This window comes from Lucilia cuprina, chromosome 5, assembly GCF_022045245.1.
Source record: "Lucilia cuprina isolate Lc7/37 chromosome 5, ASM2204524v1, whole genome shotgun sequence".
In the NCBI taxonomy this organism is placed as follows: domain Eukaryota; kingdom Metazoa; phylum Arthropoda; class Insecta; order Diptera; family Calliphoridae; genus Lucilia; species Lucilia cuprina.
The window spans coordinates 19,519,272-19,539,093 of record NC_060953.1 but is presented as its reverse complement, the minus strand read 5'-3'; the positions used below and the strand labels follow the sequence as shown (position 1 = coordinate 19,539,093).

Here is a 19,822-nt window from a genome sequence, read left to right as displayed (position 1 = left end):
TAGTGTTATGGACACGGACACCGACAGATAGAGAAACAATGCTTAATTCAATCAAATAGAGATTGGAATAGCCCACTATAGTGGTGTAGCGCACAATGATAACTATATATTATATACTATGTATGTACATACATTTATCTTTATATGCAGCATATTAGACCGGCTCAGCCAAAAACGATTGAAATATCGAGCAAATTATATTTAAGATTTTTGCAGTGATAAACGCAAATACTTTATGTACTTAAATATTATTCTAATGATAGATATGTATGCATATACTATAAAAATGAAAACGTCGAGCCATTTTAATAATCTATGAGTATAAACTAGTACATATAAAATAACAAACATATAATACATATACATATATACTTCATAGATACATTCATCTAAAATTGTATGGAATCCTTATGTCGCACTTTCAACACAAAGCAATCATCAAAAAAGCTAATAAAAGCAACTTCCTATAAATTCTCTTTGACACAAACGCCACAAAGAAAACAATCAAATTTACCTTTTGCACAACAAGTTCAAGTGTTTGTGACAGACAGTGTTGTATATTTGCACGCGAAGTGTGTCTGTCAGTGTGTCAAATTTAGAGGAAAATTTCGATTGAATAAAGAAAAAAATGTTTCCTTCTCTTTCATCAACATTAAAATAAGTACTTTCAACTGCGACCAAAGGGACGGTAGTATTTAATGGAATGCATTTTATTTACAGCAAAAAAAGTTCCAACATCATCACGACCACGAACATACCAAAATGTGAAAAGAACTATTTTTTTTGTGAAAAAAGTGGAAAGAAAGTGAAAGACGAAGAATAAATTTACCAAAAAGAGAACAACAAAAATTTCTATCAAAACCAACAACAAACTACAGCAAGAATAATTACGTAAAGCGACCAAGTGAACTCAGGCAGTGTGCCTGTTGCGGTTTTTGTTGTTGTTGCCTTTGTAAAGCTTAAATCCTTCGTAAGCCTTCATTCACAGCAGGCATACAAAAAATAAAGTTTTATTTTAACAGTATTGTTCATAACAAACTATATAATTTCAAAAATGTGTAATTTTTATAAAAAAAAATGAGTTGGTAATTTTCTCACACGAATAAAGGAATCTATCATGCGAAAATCAAACTCAAGCAGATCAGTTATATGGTGCAGAAAATTGCTACCTAGCAATTTTTTACCATGAAGACAACATGATCTGAAGTTATGCTAAGTAGACCACATCGATTGTGCAAGTTCGTAAAATGTATCATTTGCAAACGGAATTCCTACGAAGTTGTCGGTATGCTGCTTTTCTATTAAGGATCCTCGTTTCGCAAGGGAGTATTGTCATGTATTATCGCTTTGGATCATGTTGAATCGATACCAAAAAGCTTTTTTCAAATAAATGGCTAATTAAAAACTTACGATTTTTGATAAGTTCAGAAATGTTTTGTTTTAAGGGTTTTGGAACTATTGTGCTCCTCTTATTTCGTATTATTAGGCTAAGTGAACAGACTTAAACTAAAGAAGATTTAATCAACTAGTCACACATTTTGCTGATAACTTCCAAGTTCTGATATTTATAAGGATGTTATAAGCAAACGTGATTTTTGCATAATTAGGTAATTAATATTTCTTATAAACTTGTACAGGGGCAAGAGCAAATATTACAAAATCACTTAAAATTTAAGCATTGCTGCAGAAGAGCATAATATCGAATGTAAAAAATCTAACCTGTTACTAATAAAAACAATACTTTATATTAATAGTTATTTGGCACAATACTTTATATTAATAGTTATTTGGCACAGGATCAATTTAATTGTGTTAATCAAAGAACACTCGAGCATTTATATCTTACAATATAAAGACCACAATGTATGAAAATTTTAAAAACGTGTAACACCTGTTCAATATATTTATGTATGTATGTGTGTTCACATTTATTAAATATTTGGCGATATCAATATTTTAATTTTCTTTCAACATAGTGTATTTACATACATATATACATTTATAAGTGATTTATGAATAAAATTCCATTCTAATATTAATTGACAGAATTTCCTTTAAAATAAAGTAATGTCATCAATATCAATAAATATATTTATTTTTAGTTTTGTTTTTTTTGCAATTGTTTTCTAAAATAACTAAAGGTTATTATTAGAAAGTAAAACTAAAAATAGTTATAAGTAAAACTAAAATTAGTTATATGTTCTTAAAATATTTAGACAATTAAAACTAATAGTTTTTTTTGTTTTTGTACAAAGTTTCTTTCTTAAAGTTTGACGTTTTTGTACTTAGTACGAAATTGTTAAAAGTATTTTGCTCTATACTGTGAAAACACATGATGTTCTAATGTAATTCATACATTTGCATTTACAACAGTTCGTGTATTATTTAATACGTGACCATGCACACTGCAATCTCCATTATTACGTTGGCCCTTATTTCTATTTATTTAAATAAAAATGTGATTTAGCAAATATTAAATTTGAAAGTTATTAGGCATTAAGCAAATTACATATATTATTTATTTGACTTTAATTAGAATTTTATAGTAGAGCTATTTAACATGAAAATATTTTATGGAAATGGTAAAAATATACATTTGGCCGTCTTTTTTATGGAAAATGTTTGTTGGTAAAACCAAAAACCTTTATAGTATTCAGTAAATGTATTATTGCCTGATTTTGAGGAGGTTTATGGTTCTCCTACATAGCACTCAGCGTCGATGTACCTTATTGATAATTTCCTATATGGTGTCCCCTTTTTAATTTCCCGCATCTAATTATTTAACTTTGTCTGTTACTGGTATCTCTTGCCCAGGAAACAGGATTTTGTATACTTAAAAATAACATTGAGGTATATCGGTTGAACCCAGATTAAGACCGTATTCATACTGCGCGTTTTTCACAAATCGTCCCATTAATTAGGCGTTCGGCTTATATTTAAGGCCTTTTTCTGATAGAAATAACGATACGTTAACTTAAGTGAAAATCCTACTTTTGAAAAATGTTTCCATGTAATGACAATCACTGTAATAGACCAATATCGTTTATGTTACACGCGGAGAAAAAAAACATGGTTGTGGTAACCATGTTCTAAAAACAACATATTTTGGTTAAAATTATGGTTGTAGTTTGAATATATTATGATTATTGTAACAATTTTAAAATATCATATTATGATTAAGTACAGTTGAAATATTTCAGCATTGTATTATTTATCATAATACTGTTAGTTATACATGTCTATATTATGATCCAATGTGATCATAATTTGGATATATAGAAAATAATGCTAACATTTAAAATTAAGTTACACATATGTGGTTAAAATGTGATCCTAAAAACATCGATATGAGAAAAAATAAATAAAAATATTGCCAAAATTTGTCTGAAAATATAACATATTTTCTAAAGATGTTTCCGAAATGCAATTTGAAACAGCGTAAATGAATTATTTTAAAACTAATGCACGTAGGTATATCAAAATTTAAGCAAAATGTATGTATGTAATTGCAATTCTCTAAAAATCTTATTACGTTTAAGAGAAGGAAATGAAACAAAAGTTCAAAAATATTTTTAAACTTGTAATAAAAGTGAAATAATGAAACAAATACTAAAAAAACTGCAATAACATTTAAATATAATTTTGTACATGACTTTATGAAGCTGTAACGAATTGCAAATACCCTGAACACAAAATGTGAACATAACAGTACAAGTAAAAATGAACTTACTTACATATTAACACTAGTTTCAGTCTCTATGCAAACTAAAAGATGTTAAAAATTTTTATGGGCCATAGTGTATAAATTATTCAAAAAGCGTACTTACATACATACAGCATATAAATGAATGAACTCTATGTAGAAATATGTATATGCATGTATTTTAATACATCAGATCATGTCTTATGAGATGAGACTTCTAGAAACTGCAAAAGAAAAAAAACTGAAGGCAAACAAATAAAACAAGAAAAAATATTGGATAACGCATTCCCTGGTGTTGTGCAAATAGAAAACGAAAAGTTAACAATGCTGCAATTACTGCAAATAAAAGTTTCGAAACTTATTATTTGCCTTTGTTTGGATATTAAGCTTGAGTTAGTTCATCAGTAGTAAATTTTCCATGTACCAGATGCAGAGGTAAATGAAAGCAAGAATTAGTTTTATATTTGTTACGTAGCAGAGGTGTTAATCATGGTTTGGTGTAGTGAATACCTTTTTTATTTTATATGTTTATTAGGGTGTTATTTTAACTTTTTAATCATATATTGAGAAGTTCATAAATAATTTACAATAAAAACTGAATTCTCTTTGGGATTTTTAGATAAATTTTGATGAAATTAGTAGTAATATTATAATTTTTAAGTTCTAAATTTAATTGGCTCACCTAAAAAGTGCGTATAAGTGTTTTATTCTTTAAGCAACTAGTAAAAAGTTTATTACTCATACGCTGTGTTATTAAAATATTTAACAGGGTTTGTAAATATTAAAAGTAGTTTTTAAATAGTTTATGTGTAAATTTAAGAACACAATATGCATAAAAAAATTTAGTGCGTATAAGTGTTTTATTTTTAAATAAGTAGTTAAAAATATATTACACATACGCTGGGTAATTAGTAAAATATTTAATAAAAGCTAACATCAGCTTTTAAATTCTTTTTAAATTTAAGAAAAATTTGCATAGTCTCTGAGTCATGATTAAACAAAATTTAAATTTTGTTAACCTTAATATGAGTCAAAAAACTCTCAAGAGTACGTTTCTATTTAATAACAACAACACAAATAAAATATGTAAATTTAACAAGTTTAGTTTTTCTCGGAAAAAATGTATACAAATTCATGCATATGAAAAGCATACGTATAACGAAAATCAATAAATTTAAACAAAAAATTGTTTGTGTCTTAATTTGTTGCCTTTAATTTGCTCCTAGTTTGATTTTATGTGTTTAGTTTGTACTTTCTTGTTTCCCTTTCTCTAGTTTGACAAATATTTATATTCGACGGAAAATAAAAATAGAAAATAACGAACACAAATAAAAGTAAGTAAAACACAACAAAAATAAGTAGATGTGTTTTATTCAACTATGTCGAATCTTATATACCCAGATGATATTTATATGATCATCTGGATGACTTCCGAAGGAGGATCTTTCGTTGGTATTTGTTCAATACCTACCATCGTATTTGCCTTAATTTGTTGATATTAAAAAAATTTACCGTAAACTAACTATCTGTGGCAGCAATTATGGACCAATATTAGAAATATTCTTTGAAAATTACTTTTTTTGTTCGGAAAAAATTAAAAATATTTGATGTATTATTTAATTATTACAATTAAATGTATTTGGAATGAAAATATGGGGATGATAAGTTGGGCTTTAAACTTCTAACTATCAACCATTTTAATTAAAAGATTTGTAAAAAAAGAGACAAGCACTGCTTTTAAATAATATATAAAAAAATCATGTTGCAATACTTTACACGAGTTACTTCATTTCCATTTTTCGTAATTTATATAAAGACAAGTAAAAAGTCCACATACCATTTACCGCAGTGAGTTTAAATAAAGATTAATTTTATAAATTTTTAATTTATAAATTTAGAACAAAATAGAAAACAACAATAACAATGTCAAGCATACAAAACACCAAAAAATAATACACAAAGCAATGGAACCAATACACATCTAAACATACGTTTGTTTCCAATAAGCATTGTTGTTTTTTTGTCCAAAATGTGCATTTTCGGAGGTCCTATTCCTCATAACTCCATTATTAATGGACGGCTTTGATTGATTTTATATAAGATACTTCTCAAAAGCATGCCTGATTAAATTATTGAAGATTTGGTTGCTGAAGAATGAAATGAAATGACTTTGTTTAACAAAATATATTTTAACCTGCTTAGAGCTTTGCGAGTATTAAAGTAATAGTCAAATTAAAAACGTCAAATGATATTGATTTCCAACTAAACATGCCCGGTATATAGATCAATTCTCCTTTCAAACTAACTCACTAACTAAGTAACTAACTAGCTAACTATGTATAGTGTTTTTTACCCATAAATATTCTAAAGTTTCATTGTTCTAAGTTTATCCGTTTGGGTTATGCTATGATGATTCAGTCACTCATTAACTCACTTAATTAATAGAATCTATTTTATAGATTAACAAATAATTTAATGAAAATTTGTATAATATGTTTTTCCTGGCTCTCATTAAATTTATAGTACATTTAATACGGTAGATAGGTAATATAAGAAATGTTTGACAGTTAACAAATAAAAATATAAAAAACAAATAAATGTATTTGTCTTTAGTTAGACATTTTACATTAATTTTTATACAGAGAAGATGTGGTAATAACGGAATGCCTCTAAGTCTACCACACGAAGAAGTTTATTATTATTTTTTTTATTATATGTATAAATATTTGTATATTATTATTCTCTTCTATAAGCAACAAAAAATATACATATATACACTTCCATAAAATAAATGACTGAATGAATGACAAATTGTATTAAATTTCAACAAAATTTTTATGTTGTTAAAACAGAAGAAAAACTTTGTATGTTTGCAATGAAAATAACGAACCATAACAATGAGAAAAATGTATAAAAACAAACTACATTCTGTACAAATATTGTTATATACATATTTCTTATTTTTAAATATTATTGTTTGTTTAAGAAGGAAAATTGTAAATATAAAGATAGACATTGTATACACTTTAGCAAATTATTACATGTATTTTAGATTTATGAGCTAAAACACAGAAAATGACAGAAAAATATTCTGAAAATTAAAAAAATATATATATATGTATATGTAGCTGTTGAACATTTATTTAAAAGTATTGTATATTCGTGGCAACTAAATTGCATTTAAGTTTTTGCGAATCAAATAATTATTGTTATTAAATTAAAGATAAAAGGTGCATTTGAATAAAGAGCCAATAAATTTTCAAAATTCATCTTTTTATATATTTTTACTAATGTTCATATGTAATGCAAACATATGTTTGTTTAACACTGTAACCCCTAACTTGGAACTACATGTTTTACTGGCACTTTTTTAGGAAAATATTTTTATTTAAAAAGTTTTTATACATTCATATTTATATATTTTCGTATTGCATGTTTTCATCATATTTTAAGTTAAAAAGGACACTTGATATATAAACAAACTGCAGCCTGCAGGTGATGTAGTTTTATTTAATGGTTATTTGCTTATCAAGTACCACAAACAATCAGTTGCATATTAAATTCTAAAATCAGTTGTTTTTATATCCATATAGTTATACATATATCTCCTGATAACTCTGTTAAATGCTTTTTTTCATTTTAATAAATGTTTTCATAAAAATAAATATTAATGCACATGGGTACTTACTTATATCTAGATGCATACATATGTATGTGTGTATAAATATAAAATTTTCATGTTCATATGTACATAAGGGAGGTTCCATTTGTATAGAGAAAAAATAAGATAATAATATTCCTGCCGAAGTTTCAAGTTAAACTTGAATCATTCTGATACATACCCTGATACCATTTCTCGAAAATTTTGTCATGGGATCAATATAAAGTTTGCTGGATCAAAGGATAGAGGTTACTGACCTTACTGACTCACTGATTCATCATCCCATATCCTAATCGGTTGAGGTTAAAATTTGGAGTGAATTTTAAAATTCAAATATTAAGGGGTCAAAGTTTGGCAGTTTTGGAATTTTCTATAATAATGTACTTTGAACTATGAAATCAAATATGCAGAGTTTTTAGTAATTAAGAATTTTTAAAGGTAATTTTTGCTACTTTTCCAGAAAAATCCAGATGAAATAAAAATCTATAACAAGGAACTTTTTTGTACTTTTTAAATCCTACACCTCTTTAGCGGTATGTTATCATTTTGCAATGAAATTTGGTACATGATCTTCTACAGTCTCAAGGACGAAGTCTAACGGTTAAGTTCGGTCTATTATTTCACTTAGCCCCATACAACAGAACCCTCCGAAAATATCTCGACAAAAACTAAAAATGGTAGGGTCCCATTTGACCTACCCCTATATGCTTAATAATGAAACTTCTTTCTTTCTGCAACTGACACTTTTTATAATATTTATATCTATCTATATCTACTGTGCTAATATATTGTTGTCAAAAACATATAATTGTTATTTTAATTTAATTTAAACCATATTGCTGTTACTGTAATAATTTTCATGTTCATGGCAATTGCTGAAAAATAATATTTTTTTTACAAAACCGAAAAAAATAACAAGTAAGAGTGTTATATTCGGCTATGCCGAATCTTTTATACCCACCATCAAATCACTGCCATATAAATGAACTTTAATATTTTGAAGAGGTCCATTAATGGGGGTTTGACTATTGACAGTGCTAATTTTTATAGGGAATTAAATTATTTATACATACATACATACATACATACATACATACATACATACATACATACATACATACATATGTGGAAGATTTCAGTTCCTTATTTGTTTAAAATTTCATCGATCTAGTTGTATTTTGAAGACATTAAGAAGCATTAAAGTCATAAAATATGGTATAGAGATTGTAAATCAAAATTTTTTTATGTCACTGTGGTATTCGTATTTTTTTGCCTCATTTTCTGGGGCGGAATTTATAAGGGGTGGTGTTATTGTGGACTGATCCTCATAAAAATTGATGGAGAGATTTCGGTTCCTATAAAAGAGATAGAGATATTAGCTTACACGAAACTAGTTTATGTCGAATTTCATAAATCTACTAGTATTTTTAAGCCAATACTGAGCTTTAAAGTAATTTTCTGAAGGAGCCTTATATGGGGGTAGCGTCAATTATAGACCGATCTCCGTAAAATTTTGTAGAACGATCTTGGTTCCTACAGGTCAGGTTTATATCAAATTTCATCGCTTTACTCGTTTTTTAGAACAGTAATAAATTTTTTGGGGGTCAATTAATGCTCGATCCACATAAAATTAAGTTAAGAGCTTTTGACTACCAAGGAACTTAATTGAGTCGAATTTTATTACTATAATCGTATTTTTAAGCCAGTAATGGGCCTTAAAGTATTTTTCTGATAGGGACCTTATGTTGGGGGTAGGGTCAATTAAGGCCTGTTCCACATAAAATTTGGTAAAGAGATTTTGGTTTGTGAAAAACTTACTTCTGTGAAATTTCATCGCTATACTCGTATTTTTAAGGCAGTAATGAGGAGTAGGGCCAATTATAGACCGATCCACATAAAATTTGGTGGAAAGGTTTTGGTTCCTAAGATACATACTTTTGTCAAATTTCTTCGCTATATTCGTATTTTTACGCCCATAATTAACGTTAAAGTCGTTTTCTGAAGGGGGTCTTATATGGGGGAAAGGTCAATTATGGACCGATCCACATAAAATTTGGTAAATTTTGACTTGTATAAATCTCACTTCTGTATAATTTTATTGCTATAATCCTATTTTTAAGCCAGTAATGAGTATTAAAGAAATTTTATGGGGGGGACTTTTTATGGGGGTAGGATCAACTATGGACCGATCCACATAAAATTTGGTAGAGAGATATTGCCTAGTATAAAACTGATTTCTGGGAAATTTGGTAGAGAGCTTTTGCCTATAGTCGTATTTTTAAGCCAGTAATGAGCGTTATAGTAATTTTATGGAGGGGACTTCTTATGAGGGGTAGGGTCAATGGTGGACCGATCCACATAAAATTTCATAAAGACCCTACCCCCTTATATGGGGGGTAGGGTCAATTATGGAGCGATCCACATAAAATTTCATAGAGAGGTTTTGGCTAGTAAGAAACTTACTTATGTGAAATTTCATCGCTATACTTGTATTTTTAAGCGAGTAATGAGCGTTAAAGTAATTTTCTGAAGGGGACCTTATATGGGGGGTAGGGTAGTCAATTATAGTCCGATATACATAAAATTTGGTTGAGAGATATTGGCTTGCATGAAACTTATGTGTGTCGAATTTCATCGCTATATTCCCATTTTTAAGCCAGTAATCAGCTATTAAGTCATTTTATATGGGGGGTAGAGCCAATTATGGTCCTATGTCCGCCATAATGCAGAATTATTTTGCAGACGTCAAAAAACTGACCTATGCGAAATTTTGTGGTATTTGCTTCATAAACAACGAATTTGTGAATATTTGAAGCTATTTATACAATATTGCGGGGGGTACATTTGTATGGGGGCTATGTGAAATCGCTGACCGATTTTGCCCATTTTCAATACCAAACATTTCCAAAATATATTTTGGGAAAATTTAATCTCAATATCTCTTATTTTGTGGACGCTATCGTGCCAACAACAGACAGACGGACAGACGGACGGACGGACATGGCTAAATCGTCTTAGAATCTTACGAGGTCACAGAATATATTTCGATGTGTTACACACGGAATGACAAAATCAATATACCCCCCCATCTTTTTTGATGGTGGGTATAAAAACATCATATATTACTAACAACCATTTTAACTTACAAATAACCATTATATCTTATGTATGATTACCACATCCATGTTTATTCTCTGCGTGTAAATAAATATCAAAAAAATATATGAAATGAAAATTTAACAAAAAAGGACACGCCCACTCTTAATACCATCTCTAGTATTCTATAAATCTATTTCGAAACATGTTCCCACTTAAAAGCTTATTTTCAAAATCGGCCCATGAATCCAATGTAATTACTAAAAATTTCATGCCAAGTTATAATTCACTGTAAAGAATTATGAAAAATCAATTAATTTTTTTAAAATCTAATCAGAGTAAGTATGAAATTGTATTTTGTACAATATACGATATATGTATTCAAATATTACATAAAATTGAAAGGTGAAGACATAAAATCTTCTTTGTTTTTCGTTTAATCTTTTGTAACTACAGAATCAAGTCAATGTAAGCAAATTAACTTTTTGAGTCATTAAGTCATGCGTTCCCTTTTACTTTGCTATATATTGGTTGTGGGAAATGCTAGTTTTATAAATCATAAGTACATTAGGATATGTGTTTAAGCATTCAATGTAGGTATGTATGTAATGTAAGTTATTATGTTGTAAGAAAATGAATGAGAATACAAGTAGTAAAGTACAAATGTGGCCACATAGATATTTGGTATTTATATCAATGTAAATGTAAATATTTGTATTTGTGTGTATTTGCCTTTGTGTACATTTGCCAAAATGAAATTCTTAGACATTTACTAGTACCAACCTACCTAGCTACCTCATTTACAGCAAAAACAAACATTAAATGTAGACTCATGCATACATACATAAGTATATGTATATATTTACGAAAAAAAAACATGTAAGAAAGCTATAGTCTAATGTACTAAATCGTATACACCCTTCAGCATAGTATTTGCAATAGTAAGATAATCTGTAAGTGATTATATTTGCATTGCTAAAATTTACCAATATATATATTTTCATCGTATAAGGTATAATTGACCGAATGTCAAAACTACATTCCCTTATATAGGACAGTTTTAAAATTTTCCCGTAATTCCCCATTAGTTGTAGTAGTTAGTAGTATAGATTTTGATTGTTTTAAATATTAAATAAAAAGATTCAGATATTAGGAACAACCATTAGTTTTTGGGAATTATAATTTTTTGGTAATTATCATACACTTAAGATTTGTATGCCGAAGATAGATATTGGGGGCCTTCAGAATGTTGTTCATCTTCCATTCTATAAGAACTTTGGATACGTAAAAATGTATATTAAAAAATTTTAATTTTTATAATTACAAATGTAATGACAAACTTATATACTCGCTTCTCTCGATGATGAAGGGTATAAAAACATCTGAACACAATTTGTGTGTGTTTTCTAAAATATGAGATGAGGGACAAAAGGAAAACACATAAAGCATCTTGTATTTTGTGTTTTTGTATTTTTTCTAATTTTTTATTTTTGTATTTTATTATTTTTTTTTTAGTTTTTATACTACTTGTTCCTGTGTACTCGTATCTAATCTGTGAAACGATACTCCTCTTTAGGGTGTGAGTGTGTTTGTTTGTTATTTTATTCTCTTATGTTAACATGATTTCATTTTAGTTTTAGTATATTTTTCGTGTTTTCTACAGTTAGTATATGTATGTTTGTGTATGTATATTTTTATAATAAAATCTGGGTCAAGTTAGGATATATTTAAATATGTTTGTTTTTGTTGTACTTATTCGTTTGCATATATGTACAGTGTAGACTAAAATAAAATTTCATTTACTTTTTACTTTAATTATTTTCTTTCACAAAATTTCTTTGTAATAAGTATCATCAACATACAACAAATAACATGTCAAAAATCAACATACAGAAAAAAGTATATACGATATGTCTTTGAAAAAAATAGTCTTAACATAAGTTTAGTCTTAATATTTATGTAATTCGGAGATCTCCTTTTGGATAGTCTAAAGGTATCAGCATGGAAAACCCCAAATGAAAATGTAGTATATAACGAAATCTTCTGCATGAATATAAATTGAGAATACAAAATTGATTTTTAAGTTTGGCCGACACTGTATATTTAACAGTAAAAGGATTTACAAATGCTACTAACCAAATTAAAAAGTGGTATTTCTAAAGAATGTTTATAATGTTTTGGAAATAATACGAATCCAAGATCACGTACATATTCTGATGATCACTAATCATATTTTAATCGTATGTATTAGAGGTAGCATCAAAATAAAAGTTGATGATATTTGTTATTGGGTCAATATTTCGAGAGTTAAATACTTTTATCTAAAAGTCCTTTTATCATATGTAACGCAGAAAAGACTTACATTAAAAAGTAATGAGTTAAAATGAAACCTTTTTTCTCTACTTCAACATTAGCATTTTAACTGATTATTTAAACACTATGATGACACTGAAGGTAAGCACGTTCGTTTACAAATAGGGAGTTAGAAAAGTACTTGTAGATTCGCTTACAAAGTTGTTGAATAAGTTGTGAGCAAGCGAGTATACAATTAGTAAGCCAAATGTTCTACTCATTGCACCACTGCTTAGCTATTTTATTGAGACTTATATAATGGTTTTCAAATTTAATTTACTGCCGCTTTCTCTAAATATTGAAAACAGCAAATAAATTTAAAATTTTGTTTTTGTTTTCAATATATTTATTTGAAAGAAAATGTTGTTTTGATATTGTGAAATAGCAGTTAATTTTGTTTATTTTTTGAAAAACACAATTATTAACTCGCAATCAAATAAAATGTGCAAACAAAAAGACCGATTAAAATAGTCATTTCTAGAACAATTTAAAGTAATGCAGTCGGTAAACAGTATTCATTTAAAAGTAAATGCTTATGTAAGTACAACCCATAGCCAAATTTTTGTTACATACATATGTATTATAAAATTCATGAAAAATAGAACGGAAGAGCATAAAAAGGTTAACAGAACTTACTTGCAAAAATCCGATCCCTTCATCTCAAAAAAAGAAAAACTCCCTAACGAAGTACATGCATACGTATGAATATTTATTAACTGATGGTAGTGTGTACATAAAATTGCTAGAATGTTATACATACATATGTAAGTAAATAAATTATTGTTTGTATTCGTACATTTATCATTCATGTACTTATGTACGATTGTATCTGTGAGTTTGTTTGATTTCTGTAAGCGTGAGAATGTTGACCAGAACCAGGGTACTTGTTTAGCTTAACTCACTATCTTATCCTCTGTTATAACAATTCTACTCATATTATATTCTAAGAAAAAAAGAAAATAAAACAAATCACAACTGCTTTGTATTTACAAATGGACGTTGTCCATTTTCTTTCATGACACGCACATCATTTAATACTTCCGACAATACAGCACAAAAAAGATCTTATAATAAATCCTCATTTCTAAGGATACGAACAGATATATATATTTAAACGGAATTAGTATAAAACAATCAAAAATAGTAATGATGCCCTAACTACACCTAATCCCCAATAGCGTAAGCAATTAGATATTATAAATTATGTAAAACTTTTAGGCCATCAAAATAAAACATTAAGTTAATAAATAAATCAATTGATTTAGACGCCAGAAATATTTCCGGGTAAATTAAATATATATTTTTTTAATTTTCTATTTGAATATACCTACTTAGCAAAAAAAGAACTTCCAAAGAAGCGAAAAAGATGTAAGCTTTATTCTATGGAACATTGCAAGACCAAAATTTTAAGTTCATATGTTTGTTATACCTTTTCTGAACACTTTTCAGCCAACGTTGTAAGATGTAATGGGTTGTACTTCCATTACCACTTACATCACAATGAGTACCACTTACCGTCTGCATTACTTTGAAGTACTTTAGTAATGACTTGAAAAAATTGATTTTGAGTTTGTTTATGTCGCGAACGTCGAAGTGATTGTGTGAAGGTTTGAATCAAATGAATAGCGATTTTTAAATTATTTAGCACAAATCTAATAAAAACAAATAATATATTTACTTTTATTGGTTATAGATCGAACCTAATTTATGGAATTTGTTATGGCAATTTTAACAATATTGCCATAATTAAAATATATTTTTATTTTTGTAAATTCTAATAATCTTACTTAAAATGAAAGTCGAATCTTTTTAAATTACTTCACTCATACCATCTAAATTACTTTAAAGTAGATAAGCAAACACTTACTGGTAATTACTTATTTAACTCCTTATTTGTAAGTCTGATACTTATCTCCGAAGTCTTCGCGATGCATCACCGTATTTGTATAAGTAGCGAAGATAAATATTTATTGTTATAACCTACACCACTTTAGTGGGGTGGGTCCTATATCCACCTTCGATTAAGCTATGTCCGTCCGTCTCTCTTTCTGGCTGGCTGTCCATGTAAACCTTGAGCGCAAGGTACAGGCCGCAATTTTCAAGATAATTGCTTGATTGAAATTGGACGAAGCCTATCGAAAATGGTTAAAATCAGTCCATTATTTCGACTAGCCCCCATCCAACCATACCATCTAAATATGAGGTAGGGTTCAATGATCTATTATGTCAACAAAAGTCGACAAGACTTAATTTTAAGAACTTTAAATGACACTACCGAATTCTGTAATGATCGGGCTTCATTTGACCCTAGCCTCCATACAAACTAGGTCCGTCCGTCCGTCTGGTCGGCTGGCTGTCCATGTAAACAGGTCGCAATTTTCAAGATAATTGGATAAAATTTGGAACACACGCTTTTTTAACCCAAGGAAGAATCCTATTAAAAATGAATAAAACCGGTCCATTATTTCACCTAGCTCCCATACAACAGAACCCCCGAAAAGCGCTTTAGAGCTTATAATTATGTTAAGTATAACTGTATATCGATAAAAAGCGGCACAACTAAGTTTTATACAAGCCATGATGACCTTGCCAAATTTATAAAGATCGGGCCTCATTTGACCTTAGCTCCCATACAAAGTCCCTTTCAGAAAAGTACTTGAATGCCCAAAATTAACTTATAAACTAAAATATCACGATGAAATTCAGCACAAATAAATATTGTATAAATAAATATAAATATATATGGTCCATATTTTTCATAACTGGCGAAGGGTATCACATGTTCGGCCCGACTATACTTTCATACTTGTTTTTTAACTGATTACATTTCAATGCAAGGTTGTACAAATATTTCATATATACATCGATGATATCGCGATGCATTACCGTATTAAAGTAATGAGTTATAAAAGGAGTTGGTTTGTAATATACGTATATTATGTGTAATTATATTATTATATTTGTTATATTATAACGTTTTAATAATTGTTGCTCATTATTTATCAGAGGCAGCAAGCAGATAGACATATAATTATAAGTAATTTATATCTAAACTTAATCTACCGAAAAATGGTTTGCTTTGAAACCACAGACATTGGATAATCATTGTGACTATCTACCCCGACATACGAAACTCTCTGGTGGAAAGCTACCAACTAGTACATTACCAAATAAAACATGTAAAAGAGAGATGGTCCTGTACTTACATTTTAAATTATCATGAGTGTATTTGTTTTAATTTTTTTATTTCTCATTTTATTCGTAGTTTTTGGTTTGGCTTTTTTTCTCTTTTTTAAATAAGTTTCATTTTTTATTATTATTACTCATACATGTGACTGTATGTATAAATGTGATTGCAATATGTTGTTATATAGGTATGTGTGTAATTTTTTCATTTACTTTTTTGTGGTTTTGCACAAGGTAATGTTGTATGTCCTTAGGTGTCCTTGTGATAATACCATTTTAACCATACACTACTCTCATGTTATTGTACAATATTGTTTTAGTATAGTCTGTTTTTTAGTTGTGTGTTGTTATTTTTTTATACCTACCAATAAAAAAAATGGTAAATGTATTGATTTTGACATTTCGTATGTAACACATCAAAATACTGGTTATAAACGCATATGTACATATATTCTAGATTCTTATTATATTCTATATTTGTGTCAATAGGGGTATTGAAGGTATCAAAAACCTGGTTTAAAAAGAACATTTTTGGAAATCACCCTAATATAAAGTGTCTCTACACATTTATAGCCATTTTTCTCCAAACGCACAGGTCAATATAAAACTTATTCAGTCCGAGTTTAATGAAACTCTAGTGGTAGGTGGGCGTAGCATTGGAAAGATTTTTAAAAATGTTTATTTTTGTGGGCGTGTCCCACAAAAAGAAGTTATATAAATTTTCATTCTTGTTTTCAGTCAATTAAAAAAACTATTGAATACCTTCCGAAATTTACAACATATGCGTTGATGTTGGGTATTTAAGATTCGGCTCAGCCGAATATAATACTTTTCCTTTTACTTATTCTCTCTTTTTGCTGTGTACATTTCTAACCTCCTGTTAAAAATATAATTGTATATACAACATATGTATTTGCTTTTAAATGGATTTTATTTGTAAGTGTGAGTGTAAAGAGTTTTTCCAATTCAAAGGTAAAAATCATTTTTTTACAAGTACATGGCGGTTTAAAAAGCACTTTAAGTTTGATTTCCATTATTTTTCTTGTATTTGTTTTTTTTTTTTTGGACGAAAACAGAAAAAAAAGAACCAAAACTAAAATAGAAAATCTCGTTTTTTGTTTGTTTTTTTAGTTTTTTTTTGGAAGTAGAATTTTAAATGAGTTTCTTCTGTACGATAAACTTGTCCTTGCTGTTGATTTTGTTTTTCTTTTAAATAAAACTGCTATTTTATATGATGGTATGAGCACAAGACATTGTTATACCCTCTCATTATTGTGTTTTTATTTTAGTTTTATAGTAGAAGTTAAAATAATCGATGGTTTTGATTGTTTCATTTTACTGGCATTTTTCTTTAATTTGTTGCTAAAAGAATTTTGCATGTTGATGAAACAATTTTCAGTGTTAAAAATCTCAGTTATTTTAAATTGGGCAATGACTAAAGAAACAGGAAGAGGTCGGAGTAAAGAAATTGTTTTCAAAATTGAAATTCTATTTGAAAAGGTAGTGTTTGATACGAGTCAAATAATTAATTTAAATGTTAAATATGACGTGACTGACAATGCTCTAACGATTATTAGAAAGAGCAACCGAAACATATTCACACATAACATGTATGTATATGTATACACAGACAAGGGTATATCAAATACGAATAACTAATTTAGATCTAACAAGTGCTCTTTATCCTTGATAAGTAAACTAATTTGTTTCTATTTATTTTCTAAATTAAGAACTTGAAAAAGTTGCAACTTTAACAACTGTTACAGTCTGAATGAATCATATTGGTTAAAGTTCAAAAATCGCAATAAATCTGAATAATTTGTTACATCACAGACACCAAGCGCAATTAATTCGGACTAGACTTTGAATATGCGACTTGACATATTGTAATACGACTAAAATAAATAAAATAAATCTATTTAGTAGTAAATTATTATTAGAATCCTCGCAATTAGCCAAAAAAAATATACCCAGTACCCAGTACCCAAAAATAAGTAAAACTTATTCCATTGATGAACTGAAAAAGGCCTGAAAATAGACCTCTGAAGTCATTCTCATATTATTATTTTTTTAAAAGTATTTGAAATAGTAGCATTATAGAATACAACAAATTTTACATAAATAATATAAACGGAATTGATTTTAATTTCTTGGAAGTAAACTTCACTTTCCCATATGTTAAAAAAAATAATCGCTTAGTCTAACTTTGTAATTCTTTTGGAAGAACTTCGATTTTTTCGGTTAGTATTTATTATAAAAATTTTTGTAATATTTTTTATTTAAATGCCAGAATTATAAATTTTTTTGTTGTTAAAAATCGTATAAATAATTATTATAATTGCATCAAGTTTATAAAGTAGGATGAATACATTTCAATTATTTTAACACTAATCTCAATATGGACAACAAAAAGGGCATACAGTGGACGTCCACTAGTACGAATTATATAGTGTCAGGCCGTTTCGTAGTACCGAAAAATTCGTATTATTGGACAACACATTTTGTATGTTTAAATTCAAATAATACACATAAAATATTGTATTTTGTTTATTTTTGTTTTATTTTTCATGAAAAATTACATAACGAAACAAAATATAATAAATGTGTGTTATTTCAAATAAATTTCTTGTACATAAACAGGCATAAAAGGGACATATTTACGTATACGAATTTTTAATTTTGAAAGTATCGTGAGTCCAATCGTTGAAATGAGATTTATAAGGTTTTAAATTTTAATGTTTTTAAAAATATGTGTGCCAAAGACAATGTGCATGTACGTATCTGTTCTAAAATGTATTAAACATGTTCAGATTACATAAAACTTTTATTAAAATCTTGAATGGAATTTACCACTTTCAAAAACAATTCTCTAATTTAAAATTTTCTGTTAAAAACTTAGAATAGTTAAAGGATCACATAAAGGATCAGCTTAAACTCATTGGAATGTGGAGTCATATTACTTTCAAAATTGACAGTTCATACATATATAAATAACATTTTACTTATTAGAAAATCCATAATTTAACATTGATGTTTATTACTTTGTAAAATGATTCCTACGGCCTTTTCAATACAGCGCTTTTAAGGCTTCAATATTTTTCTGATTGGCGTTATCATCCAATTTAATTTCTTCTCTTGGGTCACACAAAACACTTGTAGTAAATACAAAAAAACTTATAAATTACTGAGCTAAAGGTGAATAATACGAAATAATAAATTAAAATTATAATAAAAACTTCATTCATACGAAAATAAAACCAAAATTCCCTTAAAAATGCGTTATTCGTACTATCGAACAGGAAAATTGTGACTTTATTCGTACTATAGAGTAGACAATGCAACAATTTTGTCATTCGTAATATTGGACATTCGTATATCAATAATTATAAGTATATATTAACAAGACGATTTTTGATTATTTTTTTTTTTTTGTTATAAGTTAAGAAGTTTTACGTCCTTTAATAATTTAATTAAGGACTTCTTTGAAACTTAATCAAATTATACTATGGTCACTTATGTTGATGCTGTCCAAGTTTTATCTAATTTTCAGCGGGGTTTTCAGATAAAGATAATCTACGCTCTTTGTTTAAACCTAGTTTAATATATGTTTTGTTTTTTTTTAATAAACAGTAACGTTACTTATTATTTTAGTTTAACTGAGTGTTATTGGTCAATTAAACTAAAGTTATAAGTGAGAAAACACAATTAATAAAAACTTGTTTGCAAAAAACAGCTGTTCATTATACCCTACACCACTATAGTGGGGAGGGTATTATACGTTTGTGCTGATGTTTGTAACATACAAAAATATTGGTCCAATACCC

General features: G+C 28.0%; 1 protein-coding gene across 27 annotated transcripts in view; it reads left to right on the top strand.

Moving 5' to 3' along the window:
• LOC111683232 (myosin-G heavy chain) overlaps positions 1 to 19,822 on the top strand; it is a 122,860-nt gene that overhangs the window by 28,471 nt on the left and 74,567 nt on the right. The gene's annotated exons all lie outside the window — the stretch shown is intronic.